The sequence below is a fragment of the Cervus canadensis genome, chromosome 16, assembly GCF_019320065.1.
Source record: "Cervus canadensis isolate Bull #8, Minnesota chromosome 16, ASM1932006v1, whole genome shotgun sequence".
NCBI classification, from domain to species: Eukaryota; Metazoa; Chordata; class Mammalia; order Artiodactyla; family Cervidae; genus Cervus; species Cervus canadensis.
This window is the reverse complement of record NC_057401.1, coordinates 66768361-66788038: the sequence shown is the minus strand read 5'-3', so window position 1 is coordinate 66788038 and position 19678 is coordinate 66768361. Positions and strand designations below refer to the sequence as shown.

At 39.3% G+C, this 19678-nt stretch overlaps 1 pseudogene; it reads right to left on the bottom strand.

Annotated features, from left to right (window-relative positions):
- Positions 1-8855: 8855 nt before the first annotated feature.
- LOC122454320 lies at positions 8856-9575 on the bottom strand (annotated as a pseudogene).
- Between the last annotated feature and the right edge of the window lie 10103 nt (positions 9576-19678).

Here is a 19678-nt window from a genome sequence, read left to right as displayed (position 1 = left end):
AAGATGGAGTGGGGTCAGTATATATGAAATTTCAGTGAAGGGCATACAAGCAATCAAGCACACTTCTCTGTAGAAGGTTGCTGCTAGTCATGAAAAAGAGATGTCTCCGTTAATGATTTTAGTGCTTTTCTAAGTATGAAAAGATGTAAGAAATCAGATTCATAAAATTTTCTGCTGAAAATATCTAATTATCTGAAGGCTTATTCTGCCACTTTTCCCAGAGAACAGTGTCTCATTCCTGGTTGCCACCTTGAACTCCTTTCAAGGTCGAAAATGACAGTAGCTAATGACAACCCCTGTAGAGCCAGGTGGAAGGCAACATTCCTGAGTTGGCAGCAGAAATAAGACCAATTTACAAAAAATCATTAGAAAGAGGAGGGAAACTTCTCAATACATTTTGTGAAGCAAAATATAAATCTAATAATAACAAAAATAAACAAAAAATAAATTATAGACCAATTACAACCCAACATCTAATTATGAAATAAGTGGAAAAATAGCACAATATCAATATCAAAAGGTGTGACATTTTAAAAGCATAGTACATACTAACTTCATGAGCTATTCCCAAAAAATCAAGGTGATTTTTTCACTTTCAAAAAATCAGTCTCTACCACAAAGCTTACCATGTCTTGTGTGCAATCCTGAATAACCCACCAGCACCCTGCCTCCTCAGTTTTGTATCATCCTAGTCTCTAAAGACTTTCTGCTTTAAAATTCAGTGCCTAATTTAAAATTACTTTCTGCAATTTGTCATTGTCTGGAGCTATTTTGGATTTGAAATTTTTAAGAGCATCAGCCAATTAATCAATTCAATTTTTCCAAATCTATCAACCCGAATCTTATTTTAGCCTCTATCTAATTTAGATTCCAAAGCTGACATTTTAATCATTCTGTTGAGGATAATCTAAATTTCACTCATATGTCTTCATTCATGTTTTCTGACTATATTCCTATTATAGGAAAGTCAGAAATCTAGTATGGGCTTATACCTAACCAGTTTTTCTATGATAATGAAAAAAAAAACAACAAAACAGACAATCACAGAATGAGTAATAATACCTAAATGTGATCACTATCCTGAGTGAGACCCTCACCACTAATACCCACATTCATAAGCAAGTACACAAAACCTTTGGTATTCTACTCCTAAAAAAATCATATATCACCAGACTGTCTCACCTTCCCATCACTAAATATAAAAACCCCTGAAATACATTAGCCCTCCACTATTTCTTCCTCACTCCATTCCTCATTCCCTATGATCATGGAATAGGATTATGTGCATATATCAAAACAACAACAACAACTGTGCCCTATGTTTCCTGGTTTCCCATCCCCTGAGTGATTGTGTTCAGTGGCTCAGTCATGTCTGACTCCTTGCAATACTTTGGACTGTAGCCTTCCATGAGACTTCCCAGGCAAGAATACTAGAGTGGGTTGCCATTTCCTTCTCCAGGGCATGTTCCTGACCCAGGGATCGGACCTGTGTCTCCTGCGGAGCAGGCAGATTCTTTACCTGCTGAGCCATCAGGGAAGCTCTATACCTTGCCACCTCAGAAAATCCTGTTTTCTCATATCCTGCCTACACTTAGTTAAACCAGAGTATTTAAATCACAAGCTGGAATTTAAATCACAAACTGGAATCAAGATTGCTGAGAGAAATATCAACAACCTCAGATATACAAATGACACCACTCTAATGGTAGAAAATGAAGAGGGACTAAGAAGCCTCATGATGAGGATGAAAGAGTAAAAGAGGAAAAGAGCTGGCTTAAAACTCAACATTGAAGAAATTAAGATCATGACATCTGGTCCCGTAACTGCATGGCCAATAGGAGGGGGAAAAGTGGAAGCAGTGACAAATTTTATTTTCTTGGGCTCAAAAATCACTGCAAATGGTAACTACAGTCATGAAATTAAAAGATGCTTGCTCCTTGGAAGGAAAACTGAAAAACCCAGACAACATGTTAAAAAGCAGAGATATCACTTTGCTGACAAAGGTCCATTGTCAAAGCTATGGTTTTCCCAGTAGTCATGTACAGAGGTGAGAGTTGGACCATGAAGAAAGTTGATCTTTGAAGAATTGATACTTTCGAATTGTACTGCTGGAGAAGACTCTTGAGAGTCCCTTGGACACTAAGGAGATCAAACCAGTCAATCCTGAAGGAAGTCAACTCTGAATATTCATTGGAAGGACAGATGCTGAAGCTGAAACTCCAATACTTTGGCTACCTGATGCAAAGAACTGACTCCTTTGAAAAGTCCTTGGTGCTGGGAAAGATTGAGAGCAAGAGAAGGGGGCAACAGAGGATGAGATGGTTGGATGGCATCACTGACTCAATGTGCGTGAGTTTGAATACACTGAGGGAGATAGTGAAGAACCAGGAAGCCTGGTGTGCCAACGGTCTGTGGGGTTGCAAAGTGTCAGACACGACTGAGCAACAGCAGCAAATTTAAATCTGCCCTAGTGTCTCATGTCTCATGTTAAAAAACAACACAAAAACCACACCCACACAGAAAACAACTTTATGAAACCTGCACAATCGTCTAGGTACTTCTATTTTCAACATTTTTTGTTACTGTGTACTGCTGTTGTTCAATAGCTAAGTCATGTCTGACTTTGGCGACCCCATGGACTTCAGCATGCCAAGCTTCCCTGTCCTTCACCATCTGCCAGAGTTTGCTCAAACTCAAGTCTATTCAGTCGGAGAAGTGATCCACTTTGTCACCATCCATTTATTTATCAAATGTATTAATTATGTCTCCTCTCTCTCGTCATTTTGCTAAACTAGTTCTAACAAACATAAACATTGACTTCATGATAATGAAACCAGTGGACACTGTTCAAGTCTCTTCATCATACACTTTCTTTGGCCACTTTCTTTGTGTTCAAGTTGGCCATCTTTTCCGTTTCATTTTTTAATGTTGGTACAACGAGTTGCCTTGTTTTCCTATTGATTCTGTAGCTTTTTTTTTTTTTTCATTTGACAGTAAAACTTGGCATTCATCAAGAATTTGTTATGGGCTATTTGATCTCTGTACATTTTCTTCCTGGGAATTAAATAAAGCATGTAGTGTTAGCATCTTAATCTAGTCTACTACCATTGCTATTTCAGGATCTCTAGAATAGCTCGTGAATAGTATACTTGGGAGACTACTGAGCTAATTTTCCATGCAATACTCTCCCATGAATTTTGTCTCATGTATTTTCTATCTCCTTAAATGACACCAACATTTATGTAAACAACTCATTTCAGAAGTCTTTCTAACAATAGATGCTATTGTTGAGGTCAGGGCTTGTCTTACTTTCAGTTCAGTTCAGTTGATCAATTGTGTCCAACTCTTTTCGATCCCATGGACCGCGGCATGCCAGGCTTCCCTGTCCATCACCAACTCCTGGAGGTTGCTCAAACTCATGTCCATTTAGTCAGTGATGTCATCCAACCATCTCATCCTCTGTCATCCCCTTCTCCTCCTTTAGCATTCCTCAATTCATCCCTGGTATTCTTGACTGGGACAGATCACTTTTTACTTCTCATAACCCTTAACTTGTTAGGAGTTATTTGAAAAGAATAAAAGTCTGTCTACCAAAGTACACATGGAGAAGGAAATGGCAACCCACTCCAGTATTCTTGCCTGGAGAATCCCATGGACAAAGGAGCCTGGTGGTCTACAGTCAATGGGGTCGCAAGAGTCGGACATGACTTAGCAATGAAACCACCACCACCACCAAAGTATGCAGTGAATTCTTTGAGGCAGGAACTACCTTTCTTCCCAATACTGTATTTCTAACATCTATTAGAGTGTCTGGTACTAATAGATGCTGTCTATACTCTCTTTGACTAAATAAAAGCTTCCTAGAATTTCTTTCACCTAATAATAATTTATACAGTGTGCAGAGCTGACTGGACCAGAAAGTGAAAGTTGCTCAGTTGTGTCTGACTCTTTGTGACCCCTTGGACTTAGTCCATGGAATTCTTCAGGACAGAATACTGGAGTGGGTAGCCTTTCGATCCTCCAGGAGATCTTCCATCCCAGAAGTCAAACCAGGGTCTCCTGCACTGCAGGTGGACTCTTGACCAGCTGAGCTACCAGGGAAGCCAGAAATAATTTCTAAAGGGAAACTGAAGTACAGTGGCATTTTCCCTTGAAAGAAAGCCTTGGTAAGTGTGATAGGACAAACTGATAATAGTAATAGAGGTTGAAGTACTGCTTATCTTTTGTTGAAAAGGAAGTCACTGCATACTGTGAAAACGACATGCAAATGAATGTACCAAATTCACTGAAAGTTCAACCTTAATCTCTTTTGAATGTTAACCCAGATGGCTGAGGAATATTTTTTTAATCTTCTCTTTTCTTTTATCTTCACTATTAAAAGAAACTCTAAAACTGCTAACAGCTGATATTCCTTTAGTTCATTTTCCCCTTATATAATTAGTAAATATTCAAGTAATTTATGTCATACTTGTGTTTTAAGCAAAAATTAGAGAAATCAATGGTGTGGGAAAATTTCTGTGCGGCCATCATGTACTCTTAAGTTTTGAAATAAAAAATAACTTTGTTTACAGACCCCTAAAGAGAAATCTATTTACACAATGTAAACTTTGTGTCAAAATAATAATCTTCAAATAATACAATTTGAGGCACATATTAGATATTTTCATTGTTCTATGAGAAATTGATTGTTTTTTAAAAAAATAAATGAGTTTAACTAGCTTACTAGTTCATTATAACTCATTAATAATAAGGAAGATTATTTCATGTGTTCACATATTTATTTCAGTTTTAAATTAAAAGTTAAACAGATCTGGTTTCCTCGGTGCGTATGCCCAGGAGTGGGATTTCTGGGTCATGTGGCAGTTCTTTTTCCAGTTTTTTAAGGAATCTCCACACTGTTCTCCATAGTGGCTGTACTAGTTTGTACAAAATAGTAATTCGTTATGATATGTACATGCTAAAAGCAGAGACATTACTTTGTCAACAAAGGTCTGTCTAGTCAAGGCTATGATTTTTCCAGTGGTCATGTATGGATGTGAGAGTTGGACTATAAAGAAAGCTGAGTGCCGAAGAATTGATGTCTTTGAACTGTGGTGTTGGAGAAGACTCTTGAGAGTCCCTTGGACTTCAAGGAGATCCAACCAGTCCATCCTAAAGGAGCTCAGTCCTGGGTGTTCATTGGTAGGACTGATGTTGAAGCTGAAACTCCAATACTTGAGCCACCTGATGTGAAGAGCTGACTCATTGGAAAAGACCCTGATGCTGAGAAAGATTGAGGGCAGGAGGAAAAGGGGATGACAGAGGATAAGATGGTTGGATGGCATCACCGACTTAATGGACAAGGGTTTGGGTGGACTCTGGGAGTTGGTGATGGACAGGGAGGCCCGGCATGCTGTGGTTCATGGGGTCGCAAAGAGTTGGACATGACTGAGCGACTGAACTGAACTGAACTTTATGAATTTTTCATCCCCTTTTAATGCTATAATACTATAAGTTGCTCAGTCATGTCCAACTCTTTGTAATCCTATAGACTGTAGCCAGCCAGGCTCCTCTTGTCCATAGGATTCTCCAGGCAAGAATGATGGAGTGTTTTGCCAAGTCCTTCTCCAGGGGATCTTCCTGATCCAGGAATCAAACATGGGTTTCTCCCATTGCAGGCAGATTCTTTACCATCTGAGCCACCAGGGAATTTCTCCCCAAAGAAATGTGACTTTATGACTCATTTTGTTCCTCAAATGAGTTTTCACAAATATGCCCCCATCTTTTTTTTTTTCCTCAGTCCGAAACCTTCAGCTGTAGTCACCTAATATTCTATTATGTTTCCCCGTTATGTTTCCCTCATAGCTCAGTTGGTTAAGAATCCACCTGCAATGCAGGAGACCCTGGTTCAATTCCTGGGTTGGGAAGACCTGCTGGAGAAGGGATAGGCAACCCACTCCAGTATTCTTGTGCTTCCCTGGTGGTTCAGCTGGTAAAGAATCTGCCTGCAATGTGGGAGACCTCAGTTCGATCCCTGGGTTGGGAAGATCCCCCTGAAGAAGGGAATGGTTATCCACTCCAGTATTCTGGCCTGGAGAATTCCATAGACTGTATAGTTCATGGAGTCAAAAAGAGTCGGTCATGACAGTGATTTTCACTTTCACTTATGTTTCTGCACAACTGCTGCAAATTTAACTCAAATATAACAACAAAACCCCCAATTCAAGGCAACCAAAATTGATCTCACTCTTAAACCATCTCTATATCACTGTCAGAATAATATCCCTGAATCAAAATGCTGATGGTTCTATTACTCTGTACAGAAATTTTATAATGCTCATAATTTATTATTAAATAAAGTTTCTTACTTTCAAGGAACTCCACAAGCATTCCTAAAACTCTATTTGTCCTTATACTACTCTTTCACTATATGCCTTCAAGAACTCTGCCTTCTAGCAGAAAACATATGTGCCTTCTTTCTGGAAACATCTAACAGTTTTCCACAGATCCGTGGTTTGACTCACCTGTGCCATATGTTTGAAATGCCTTCTTATGTTTCTGGTGAACTTAAGGTTCTTGCTTTGTAGAGAAAGAACTCAGAGATAAACTATCAGGTAAGAAATGGCATTTAGAGAGAAACACCCTGGCCATCTCAGAAGTCAAGAGTACTTAGGAGAAACACAATCCACAGACAGAGTGTAGACTATATCAGAAGACAAGAGCTTTGAAATATGGGGTGGTTAGTTTTAATGGGCTGGGTACTTTCGTAAGCTATTGAATTGGAGGATTATTCCAATTATTTTGGAGAAAGGGCACAGATTTCTAGGAATTGGGACAGCACCCACTTTTTTAGTCAGCCTCAGAACTGGCATGGGGTTTGTGAGTGTGCCATTTCCCATGCTAATGTATTATAATAAACGTATTATGAGGCTTAAGGTCTACTAGAAGTTGAGTCTTCCACCATCTTGGTCCCAGTTGGTACTAACCAGTCTTCATCATGTCCTACGGTTATGTCATTCCTTTAAGGGTTGTATCCTGCCCTCTTCCCTCCTGTTTCATTTAGATGCACCTAAAATTTTATCTACATTTCAGCATCAGATTAAATGCATTCTCCTTTATCCTAAACATCCCCCAAAGGACAGAACTTTGTAAGAGTACGCAAACCTTCCCATGGGCTTCATTTATGTTTCTGACCACATAGTGCCTTGTTAACTGGATTTTTCCTTCTTTGATCTCCTTTGCTAGATTATAAAGTATTGAGACTGGGGACCTTATATTATTCATCTACGAATTCCTCTCAGAACCTAAAGCTCTGGTAAGTAGCAGAACATCTTGCAAGCACTCAAATATTTATTTTTTGAATAAATGAATAATGCAGTAAGAACATAAAAAGTGAAGAAAACAACATCAAAACTCTCAAATATGTTTTAACCATCAGAGAATTTTACTATTCCTGTAATCATACATTCTGGCTGCATGAATACATACACATAATTAAAAACCCAAAAGATATGAAATAAAATGGATAATAAAATATTTTCTCAACCCTCTACTCCAGTCTCGGTGCTATGCTGTCCTAAGGTACTTCAGTCCTGTACAACTCTTCGCTCTGTCCATGGAATTCTCCCCGCAAGAACTGAAGTATTGCCATGCCTCCCTCCAGGGGGTCTTCCTGACCCAGGGATCGAACTCGAGGCTCTTACCTCATCTGCATTGGCAGGCCAGTTCTTTACCACTAATGCCACCTGAGAAGCCCCCTCTAGTCTTTATATCAATCTAAAAAGCAACGAATTTTTCCAACTCAATGTATTCCGTAGAGATAATCTATACACATAAAAAGTTGGTTCTGTATATTCTTTTGCCCATTTACAAATGCTAGCATACTTATACACAATATTCTGCAGACTGATTTCTGCTGAAGAATCATCTTGTTGTTGTTGTTGTTGTTTTTTAATATATATATTCTCTCTCCCTTGGCTAAAATGTTCTTTAGTAGTTATACCATAATCTGTCAGTTTTTGATTAGACATTTATTGACAGGCTTGTAGATTTTTTTTTCCATTCCTCTGTTATTACTAAAACTTGCTATAATGGATTATTTCTGTATATGTACCTCTGGGTGTGTGTGTGTGTGTGTATATATATATATATGTTAAAATTGAAATATAAATTCTTTAAGTAATGATAAATAATTTGTTAGTAGTGCATAGTAGTAGTGTTAGTCACTCAGTCGTGTCTGACTCTTTGCAATCACATGGACTGTAGCTCACCATGCTCCCCTGTCCATGGGGAGTCTCCAGGCAAGAATACTGGAGTGGGTTGCCATTCCCTTCTCCAGAAAATCTTCCTGATCCAGGAGTTGAACCTGAGTCTCCTGCATTGCAGGCAGATTCTTTCCTGTCTGAGCTACAGGGAAGTCTTAAGCATATATATAAAGATTTCTAAAACAAACAATTAGAAAGGAAAAGCAATTTATTTGTAATATCATGTTATTATAGATTAAAAATCTATTTGTAGTTTTAGGAAACAGACCCACATAGACAAACACTGGGGGACAAGACTGATGGGGACCCACAGATAGAGTAGGGGGAAATCTGTAATTTGGATCCTGATTTTCTGTAGGATATGAAAGACGTTACACTTCCGTGGAAATGAAGTTAAATCAAAGATGGAGACAGCCCAGCCCAGCCTAGCCTCTGCTGGATCAGGAAGGACCATCAGGGCAGACAACACAGGCCATGTGAGGAGGGGCCATGGTGGGCAGGGATGAGCCAGGCCCCCACTGCTTCACATTATGCTAATAGGAACACCTACACATTCTGGTGACTTCTGGAGAAAGAGAAGTCAGATCTTCAAGTCACAATTCAGAGGTGGGATGAGGATCCCGCATCACTCAGTTCCCACAGACAGCTGTCTCACCGTTTAGGATCCATGAGAGACATATCAGAGCCCTGGGAACCATCGCCACTTGCAACCAGAGCATAGTTCCCTCCTTTTTCACCTGAGCGCTTCTTCCTCCAGATCACAGCTCCAGTCACCACAGCTCCAGTGACCACAAGGAGAACCAGGCCAGCAATGATGCCCATGATGGGGACGGAGGGCAGAGGAGGTTCCCATATCAGGGTGAGGGGCTCCTGAAGCCCCTCCTGCTGCACATGGCACGTGTATCCCTGCCCCCCTCCAAGAGGCACCACCAGGGCCACCCACTTCCGGATGGTTTCATCTCCGGAGGCCGGGTCTCCACAAGCTCCTTGTCCTGGGTCTGGTCCTCCCTATCATGCTGCCAGGTTACAGAGATCTCCTCATGGTAGAAGCCCAGGGCCCAGCACCTCAGGGTGACCTCATGGTCAGAGATGGGGTGATGGGTCACATGGGTCTTTGGAGGGTCTGTGCGATGCGGTGTGTCCTTCCCTCTCCAGGTATCTGCAGAGCCACTCCGTGCACCTGCCCTCCAGGTAGTTCCTGCGGAACTCCGCCATACCACCTTGCTCAAACTTGGGCTTTGTCATCTGAGCCGCCGTGTCTGCCATGGTCCAGGAGCACAGGTCCTCCTTCAATGCGAGGTAACTGTTGCCAATCGTAGACCAACTAACCATACCCGCGGAGGAGATGCCCCTCCAGCCCCACGTGCAGAGATGCTTTATTATTTATCTACCGCTGCATACCAGAATACCAAGTGGAAACCTAAACTTAACACAAACTACATTTACTTTCTCACAGTTTCTATGGTCCTGAAGTTTAGGTATGGCTTAGTTGAGGCTGTATATTGTCACCCTGCTTATTTAACCTATATGCAGAGAACATCATGTGAAATGCCAGGCTGGATGAAGCACAAGCTGGAATCAAGATTGCCCAGAGAAATATCAATAACCTCAGATATGCAGATAACATCAACCTTATGGTAGGTTGCTTTTCTTTGCAGAAAGCAAAGAAGAACTAAAGAACCTCTTGATGAAAGTGAAAGAGCATGAAAAAGTTGGCTTAAAGCTCAACATTCAGAAAACGAAGATCATGGCATCTGGTCCCATCATTTCATGGCAAATATATGGGGAAACAACGGAAACAGTGAAAGACTTTATATCTTGGGCTCCAAAATCACTGCAGATGGTGACAGCAGTCATGAAGTTAAAAGACACTTCCTCCTTGGAAGAAAAGCTATGACCAACCTAGACAGCATATTAAAAAGCAGAGACATTACTTTGCCAACAAAGTTCCATCTAGTCAAGGCTATGGTTTTTCCAGTTGTCATGTATGGATGTGAGAGTTGGACTATAAAGAAAGCTGAGTGCCAAAGAATTGATGCTTTTGAACTGTGGTGCTGGAGAAGACTCTTCAGAGTCCCTTGGACTGCAAGGAGAACCAACCAGTCCATCCTAAAGGAGATCAGTCCTGAGTATTCATTAGAAGTACTGATGCTGAAGCTGAAACTCCAGTACTTTGGCCACTGGATGCAAAGAGCTGACTCACTGGAAAAGACCCTGATGCTGGGAAAGAATAAAGGCAGAAGGAGAAGGGGACGATAGGATGAGATGGTTGGATGGCATCACTGACTCGATGGACATGAGTTTGAGTAAACTCTGAGAGTTGGTGATGGACAGGGAAGACTGGCGTGCTGCAATCCATCAGGTCACAAAGAGTCTGACACGACTGAGCGACTGAGCTGAACTAATTGAATACATATAAGACTGCAATTTAGGTGTCAGCTGGAGATAGGATCTCATCTGAATTCTCACCTGGGAAAGAATCCTCTTCAGATATTACTCAGGTTGTTGGCAGAATTCAATATCTTGCACCTTACGATAGAGCACCTCCCTTTCTTGCCAACTGATCTCAGCTCCTAGAGGTCAAACCCAGTTCTTTACATTGTGGGCTCCCCAACATGGCCACTTGTGTCATCAAAACCAGCAAACCAGAGTCTTCTCAGGAAGATGGGCTTTACGTCTTTTATCATGTAGTCCCATAATACAGTCATGCATATCTTGCATCCTCTGTTGTATTCATTTCCTTAGAAGGAAGCCACATTCCAGGGGATTGCCCTTGGGTCAGATAACCCCTAGGCAAGGATCTTGAGGGGCACTTCAGAGTCCTTCTGCCACCACTGATAGAACAATTTAGAATTCTATCAAATATGTGAGAGTGCTTTTACTCCATGCCCTCACCAAGAGACCAATCTGATAATGGGGGCTTCTCTGGCTCAGTGGTAAAGAATCTACCTCCCAATGCAGGATACATGAGTTCAATCCCTGGAAGGTTTGGAAGGGGGCTGAAAGATTCACCTGGAGGAGGAAATGGCAACCCACTCCAGTATTCTTGTCTGGGAAATCCCATGGACAGAGGAGCCCGGCAGGCTACAGTACATGGGGTCACAAAATAGTCAGATACCACTTAGCTACTGAAAAAAAAAAAAAGTAACAATTATCTGATTGATAAAAATAAATGATCTCTCATGTAGTTTTAATTGGTATTTATCTTCAACCATGTGAGTCAAAGCATCTTCTTACAAATTAATTTGAAATAAATATCTCCCTGTTTATGGATTGTCTATTGATAGATGCCTGTTTCTCTATATGTTAATTTATTTATTTTGTATTCTCTTTGTGTTAAGGTGTAGAAATCATCTACTTGAGTTAAAAGAGCCATGTGTCTCTAATACTGTTAAAAATATGTATTTGTTTGGTCATTTGTTTTTAGATTTTGTAGATTTTCTTTCCAATGCAGAGATTTTTTATTTTCTTTATTTAAATATAGTGGAGAAAATCACATAGTTTTAGTTCTGTTCCCTTATACAAGACTAAATCCCAGATGGATGAAAGATTTAAATATAAAAGAAATCACTATGGAACAAAAATAAAACACCACGGGGGAAGGCTGGTGGGGGGTTAATTTATAATCGACCAAGAATAGAGCTTCTAAACCAAGATTATTTTCAAGAATTCTATGCTAAATAAGGTAGGAAAGTGAGGTCAATTTACATACCTGAGATAAACTGCTGGCTGGTTGGCCTTCAGGAAGATTAATTATTCAGTTCAGTGGCTCAGTTGTGTCCGACTCTTTGCAACCCCTTGAACCGCAGCATGCCAGGCCTCCCTGTCCATCACCAAGTCTCGGAGTTTACTCAAACTCATGTCCATTGAGTTGGTGATGCCATCCAACCATCTCATCCTCTGTTGTCCCCTTCTCCTCCTGCCTTCAATCTTTCCCAGCATCAGGGTCTTTTTAAATGAGTCAGCTCTTCGCATCAGGTGGCCAAAGTATTGGAGTTTCAGCTTCAACTTCAGTCCTTCCGGTGAACACCCAGGACTGATCTCCTTTAGAATGGACTGGTTGGATCTCCTTGCAGTCCTAGGGACTCTCAAGAGTCTTCTCCAACAACACAGTTCAAAAGCGTCAATTCTTCGATGCTCAGCTTTCTTTATAGTCCAACTCTCACATCCATACATGACTACTGGAAAAACCATAGCCTTGACTAGATGGATTAATTAATAAGATCCCCAAAAAGCGAGCCCAGGCCCACTGCCCCAGAAAGGACAGTCCTAACCCAACCAAGCCCTCTCACTGCAACTGGGAAGTCATATCCAGCCTGTCCTTAGAGCTCAGAGGTAAAAGTACAAACTGAACTTCTGAGCACAGACAAAACCAAGCCCTTCAAAAGCATCACTCAAAAGTCACAACGTCAATAATGGTGTCCTCTTCTATCTTCTCTAAAATTTCAACACTCATTACACTTTCAAAGTCATTTTCTTTCTTTACTTTTTTCCCCCTCCCTTGGTCTTTTTACTATCTAGTGCATATATGAACTCTTGTTGTTCGTTTGTTAAGTTGTGTCCCACCCTTTGTGACCCAATGGACTGCAGTACTCCAGGCTCCTCTATCATCCACCATCTGTTGGAGTTTGCTCAGATTCATAACCGTTGAGTCAGGAAGCTATTTACCCATCTCTTGCTCTGCTGCCCCCTTCTTTTGCCTTCAGTCTTTCCCAGCATCAGGGTCTTTTCCAAAGTTGCCTCTTCACATAAGGCAGCCAAAGTATTGGAGCTTCAGCTTCAGCATCAGTCCTTCCAGTGAATATTCATGGTTGATTTCCTTTAGAATTAGTTTGGTCTCCTTGCAGTCCAAGGGACTCTCAAGAGTCTTCTCCAGTTCCACAATTCAAAAGCATCAATTCTTCAGCACTCACCCTTCTTTATGGTCCAACTCTCACACTCATATATGACTACTGGAAAAACCATATTAACTTGTCTTTTTATTTTCCGTCTCTTCAGTAAAGGTAATCTTTACAACTACAAGGGCTTTGTCTACTTTTGTCACTTCTGATTCTCTGGAATTAATCACAGTTCCTGGCACACAGAGCACAGTATGTGCTCAAATTTTTGCTCTTTAATGAACAATTGAGTGAATTAATAAAAGAGAAATAAGGTGGAAAGTTATTAAGTGAGATTCACTCTTACTAAACCAGAACAAATATACCAGAACAAACTATACCAGAACAAAAAAGCAGGTCTAAGGAGCTGCTCAAATTAAAGCATGATCAAGACAAAAAGAAATGATAGTAATAAAGGACATAACCTTAGAATAAATACGTGGCTGCAAACAAATATGCATATATGCATGTGTACATATTTTTAATAGGAACACAGATTGCAAATGTCTGATAAGTAACCCACAGTGAAAGAAGTGGACCCAAGAAACAGAAGAAAACCACCTTGAGTGTTTTCTAAATATAACTTAATAAAAATATGAATTATTAAATCAGTAAATTAAGAGTTTAAAATTACGATCGAACAGTGTTTTGTGAACAAAAAGGAATTGTTTACCAAGAAAAATAATTAGAAATTCCCATTAAAAATCCACAGAATTCTCCAGGCAAGAATGCTGGAGTGTGGTGCCATTTCCTTCTCCAGAGTATCATCCCAACCCACAGATTGAATCCAAGTCTCTTGCTTTGCAGACAGATTCTTTACTGTCTCAGCCACCAGGGAAGCCTCAAAATAAATTAGGAGCAACAAAGAATAGGATATACAAATTTGAGAGAAACTTGAATCAACAAAATACTAACATTTCTTTAAATTCATTTAACAGGTTTCCAAAGGTTGTTAATAGCCAGAGGGTAACTTCTGACTGAACCTGATAGACATTTAAAACTTGATATAGTTACTAGAGAATATAATTCCTTCATTAGAAAATACAGATGTTTTATTTGCATCTGGCCCATTTATCCTTTTTCATATTATCTTGTTGTTTTACAGAAGCCTTCTGTGAAATATTCAATATGGACCATTTATACAGTTGTAAATTAATTATTCTCTTTGGATGATCAATGTAATCTTTGTTTAAATACATTTTATTTTAATTCTTCAAATTCATTTTGTAGAAATTAAAACTTTTATTATAGAATTCTCAAAAAAACATTCTATTTAAATTCTTTTTTTGCTAACGCTGCACATGAAGAATTATTTACTTCTAATTATTTTATCCTGTGATTTTTTAAAATAGATTCAACCATCAGGAAAATCAGGATGCAAATTTAAAGCAATACACTTAAAATAAGTTTTTAAACTTTTAAATAAAAATGGAACTTCAGCAAACTCAGAAATCCCAAGGCAATAGTTAACCATGGCAATAATGTCCTTCGTATTTAATTGAAAAAGTCACTGTCTGGACTCAGCCTAGGCATGGCTTACCTATTTCAGGCCAGAACTCCACTGCTGCCTATCACTGTTATCTGCTGATAGGAGCAGGACATGATAATCCCGGAACATTTTTGTTTTGTTTTGTTTTGTTTTAATGTGCTTATTCACTCAAGTCACGTCTGACTCTTGGCAACACCATGGACTGTAGCCCTCCAGGCTCCTTTGTCCAGGGAATTGAGATGTACCCTATTATTCTGTAATACTTCAGGGAAAGCAGCAGAGTCCCAATAGTAACAAGAAATTGACTAGGATGAAGTAGTCACACAACTTTTTAAGTTTGTACTGCCCTTCATTTGCCAAAACATATTTAACAATTGACCTGAATTAAAGTAGTAATCTTGAAGCTTTCTTAATTATCTGCTAAAACAGAGAACATGCATTTTTTCCCCCTTGTTCTGTTATCATAGTATTCGCAACACCTAGAACAGGATCAAGACCATACAAGCACTCAATAAATATTTATCAAACTCTAGACATTTGTTTTTATTATTAAAACCAGTGGAAAAACATTCTCATAAAATTACTGTTGATTATTTCTGGGGATAGGAGTAAAGAAAAATTTAATTTTCTTAAGGGAGCAGATGGGGATTTTTACATCCCAACTTTAATCATCCAAAATGTAACTTTTTTACAATTTATTTTGACTTTGGATTCCATTCTGCCTGCTAACAGACAAAAAAATGGTCTGTATAATTCCAGGAAAATTTGGTAACTGAATTTTTTTCCTAATTCATTTCAAGATTAAACTCTTTCCATTGAAAATTATAATTCAGTCAGCTCATTACACTCACATCTTTGTCTTCCCCTGGGAGCCTCTGTCCTCATATTTCAGTCTGTTGGCTACAGTCATTGGACCCTGTGTGCTGCGATTCTGCCTTTAGTTCCACTCATGCACTTGGAGCACTAAGTGGGTGCTGCCATGCAGTTTGCTTGGTCATAGTTACTCTGTTCTCTGGCTCAGGTTGGGACTTGCGGCTTCTGGAAGTTTCACTGATGCCTTTTGGCTACACCTTTGGCAGAGAGGCACAAGACCAGGCATTCTTGGCTTCTGCCAAAATTATCCAGCACCTCTTCCTCAGCTCCAACATGTTAAAGTTCTGTCTTGAGGAATATGAGTCACTTTTCAGAAACTTCCATCTGTAGTTAAATCTATTGCTGCTTCTTCCAATTCTCTAATCTTTCACCCGCCATTTAATTTTTTCTACTTTGGAGCTGTAGACCAAAATTCTTCACTGTTGCATAGTATTGAAAAGTTAGCATTCCTGTTACAGGTCTCAGAAGTGTATACCCACCAGTGGTTTACAATATATTACTACAGAATTATATGCATACATTTTTAAAATAAATGTACACCTATAGTACTATTTGTGATCTAAGCATTAATAAAATTGAGTAATCTAAAATATAACACTTGTGCTTTGGGGTACAGCATTATGGATCAAGTCTTTTAGGAAAACTCAAAGCCAAGTTTTCCAAAATCAACACAGTCTCTCCAGCAAAACAAAATCCTTTTTCTTTAAGACTACTGTCTCACCTCGGAATTTCAATAGCCTATTTTGCAACTCAAAGACTATAATTTATTTTTTGTTATTTTTATGTTTTGCCAGACTTTGAATACCAGCCTCTGCATAAACTGTTTTTATCATTTTACTTTAAAAAATAATTTTCTCAGCAGCTTGGTCTAGAATGTATTTTCTGACTTATTTTGGGGTGGGACTAATTTTCCTCTACTTATAGCTTTGGAAAATTTCAATCTTTTTTTTTTTCTTTTTTTTTTTATGAGTTGGAGGCTAATTACTTCACATTTCAGTGGGTTTTGTCATACATTGATATGAATCAGCCATAGAGTTACATGTATTCCCCATCCCGATCCCCCCTCCCACCTCCCTCTCCACCCGATTCCTCTGGGTCTTCCCAGTGCACCAGGCCAGAGCACTTGTCTCATGCATCCCACCTGGGCTGGTGATCTGTTTCACCATAGATAGTATACATGCTGTTCTTTCGAAACATCCCACCCTCACCTTCTCCCACAGAGTTCAAAAGTCTGTTCTGTACTTCTGTGTCTCTTTTTCTGTTTTGCATATAGGGTTATCGTTACCATCTTTCTAAATTCCATATATATGTGTTAGTATGCTGTAATGTTCTTTATCTTTCTGGCTTACTTCACTCTGTATAATGGGCTCCAGTTTCATCCATCTCATTAGAACTGATTCAAATGAATTCTTTTTAACGGCTGAGTAATATGCAAACTAGTACAGCCACTATGGAAAACAGTGTGGAGATTTCTTAAAAAACTGGAAATAGAACTGCCATATGACCCAGCAATCCCACTTCTGGGCATACACACTGAGGAAAATTTCAATCATACAGAACAGTGAAAGTATAGTACAATAAACAACATTTATCTAGGTTACCTAATTGTTAGCATTATTAGCACAGCCAAATATATGTGTTCTCTCTCTCTTACTTTCTCTCATTCACAATAAATTTGAAATTTTGAGAATCGTATTGTTTCACAAATAAACATTTCAAGATCTATCTAAAAACAAGGTCATCTTTTTAAATAACCAAAATACAGCCATCAAGTATAGTAAATCCCCTCCAGTTGCCGGCACCTGAAATAAAGCAAACTTTCCTTTCCACTAACCTGGCCCGCTTACTGGCTTTTGAGGGGAAAGCAGCCGGAACCCCCATGCATACCTTTCAGTAACAACAGTACGTACGAATAACAAACCAAGAATAATTCAAGATTACTTTTATATTTGTGCTTAGAATATTTCCCACTGAGAGGAGACAAAATAGTGTCTTCACATTCCTTGGGTCGTGTCTTACCTTCTTTATCTTAGTTAATTTGATGTTGATATAAGTGATAAGGGCATTAACCAAGAAGAGGGCATTAACTTTCCTTTTGTTGTTCAGTCACTGTCTGACTCTTTGCCACCCAATGAACTGTAGCCCTCCAGCCTCCTCTGTGCGTGGGAATTCCCAGGCAAGAATACTGGAGTGGATTGCTATTTTGTCTTCCAGGGGATCTTCCCGACCCAGACCCAGAGATTGAAGCCACATCTCTTGTGTCTTGGCATTGCAGAAGGATTTTTTTTTTTTTTTTTTTTAACTGCAAAGCCTTCAGAGAAGCCCTTAACTTTCCTTCCCTTGACTAAACTTAGGTATTTTCCCTCTCTAGGCCAGATCTCCCTTTTCTTAGTACTAATTTAGAAAAGTTGTCATTGTAAAGTCTTATTCTTCCCCATGGAGGTACAAATGCTCTACCTTTCTCAAGGGCTTGGGAGCCATTCCTTTGAAATGTAATCATCAAGGAAGACCTGGTTCCCATCTCCCAGTCTCTGTGTGAGCAGGTAGGAGCCTCTGCAAGCTGCAAAGCTAACTCCTATCCAAGATTCAAGAGACAAAGTTTCCTTTTCCTTTGGGTAAGGCCGATTAGCGAAGACAGATAGCCCATGATCCTTGTCAAGTTTAATAGTTGTCAGTCCGAGTCCTGAATCTTTTCTCATATGAGAATTATAACCCCTGTTTCTTATTATTCCTATGCTTTTCTTTTTCCATCCCTTAATTTCTAACCTTTCTGTTTCCTTCATTTTAGGGTTAGCATATATATACTAGTGAAAGGCGCTCAGTTGAGTTCAACTCTTTGCAACCCCATGGACTATGCAATCCATAGAATTCTCCAGGCCAGAATACTGGACTGGGTAGCCTTTCCCTTCTCCAGGGGATCTTCCCAACCCAGGGATCGAACCCAGGTCTTCTGCATTGCAGGCAGATTCTTTACCAGCTGAGCCACAAGGGAGGCCCAAGAATACTGGAGTGGGTAACCTATCCGTTCTCCAGCAGATCTTCTGAACCGAGGAATCAAACTGGGGTCTCCTGCATTGCAGGTGGATTCTTTACCAACTGAGCTATCAGGGAAGCCCCATGTTTGGAGTTGTGTTTTATAGGCTAATTTGAAATTTCTGTTTTTTAACATTTGAATGAATCTCATCAGTATTTATTTACATAAATGATTTGATCATTCTTACTCCATCAAAATACGTTGTGTCTGTGTGTGTGTGTGTGTGTGTATGTGTTTCATGCAGACCCTAATTTACTTAGTTAATTGCTTTATTTTGAGTCTTTAGGGATGTTTGCATTCTGCTCTGCTGGTTTCTATATTCATACTAAAATAGTTACAGTGTCTTTAATCCTGTTTTTCCTTATTTTGGCAACTAACTGAGTTTCAGATTTAAGTGATTTACCTGACTCCCACTTACTAACAATGGGACAATGAATAAACTTATATCACTTTCTCCTTTTGCTTACCCTACTGATCACAGGCTTTACATTACAGTATTTCTATGTTGTTACATGTTGTTTTTCTATACATGAATCCACATTTTAGTATGAGACATACAGTTAGATACATTAACTTCCCTCCATCCGTTCTTTCGGAAATTTTTACCCTTTACTTCTTGAATGAACCAATTTACCAGTAGATTCTTTGGTATTCTTTGGTATTTTTCATGAATACCATTTTCTCTGAATTTTTGCACGTTAAAAATGTTTCCATAGCCTTGAATTTTGAATTACAGCTTGGCTGGATATAAAATCTCTCTTCACACTTTCCTTTATTTTATTTAAAATGCTGAAATCTCTCATGATTTGTAGATTTATTTGAATCCAAGGCCAACTTGACTTTCCTTTTTGGGTACCTGACTGAGTCCTTTTGTCTAAGGCATTGAGAATTTATTTTCATTTATTATTAACATCATTACTTTATCAGAATACATCTTAATTTTGAAAACTCCAGGTTAATTTTTCATGGCATGTAATGGTTGTTTTAAAAATAATTTAAAGTCTTCTTTTATTTTCATAAATAATTTTGGATTATAATATTATGCATTATGGGTTTCCCCAGTGGTTCAGTGGTAAATAATTCACCTGTGATGCAGGAGACACAGGTTCAGTCCCTGGGTTGGGAAGATCCCCTGGGGGAGGGCATAGCAACCCACTCCAGT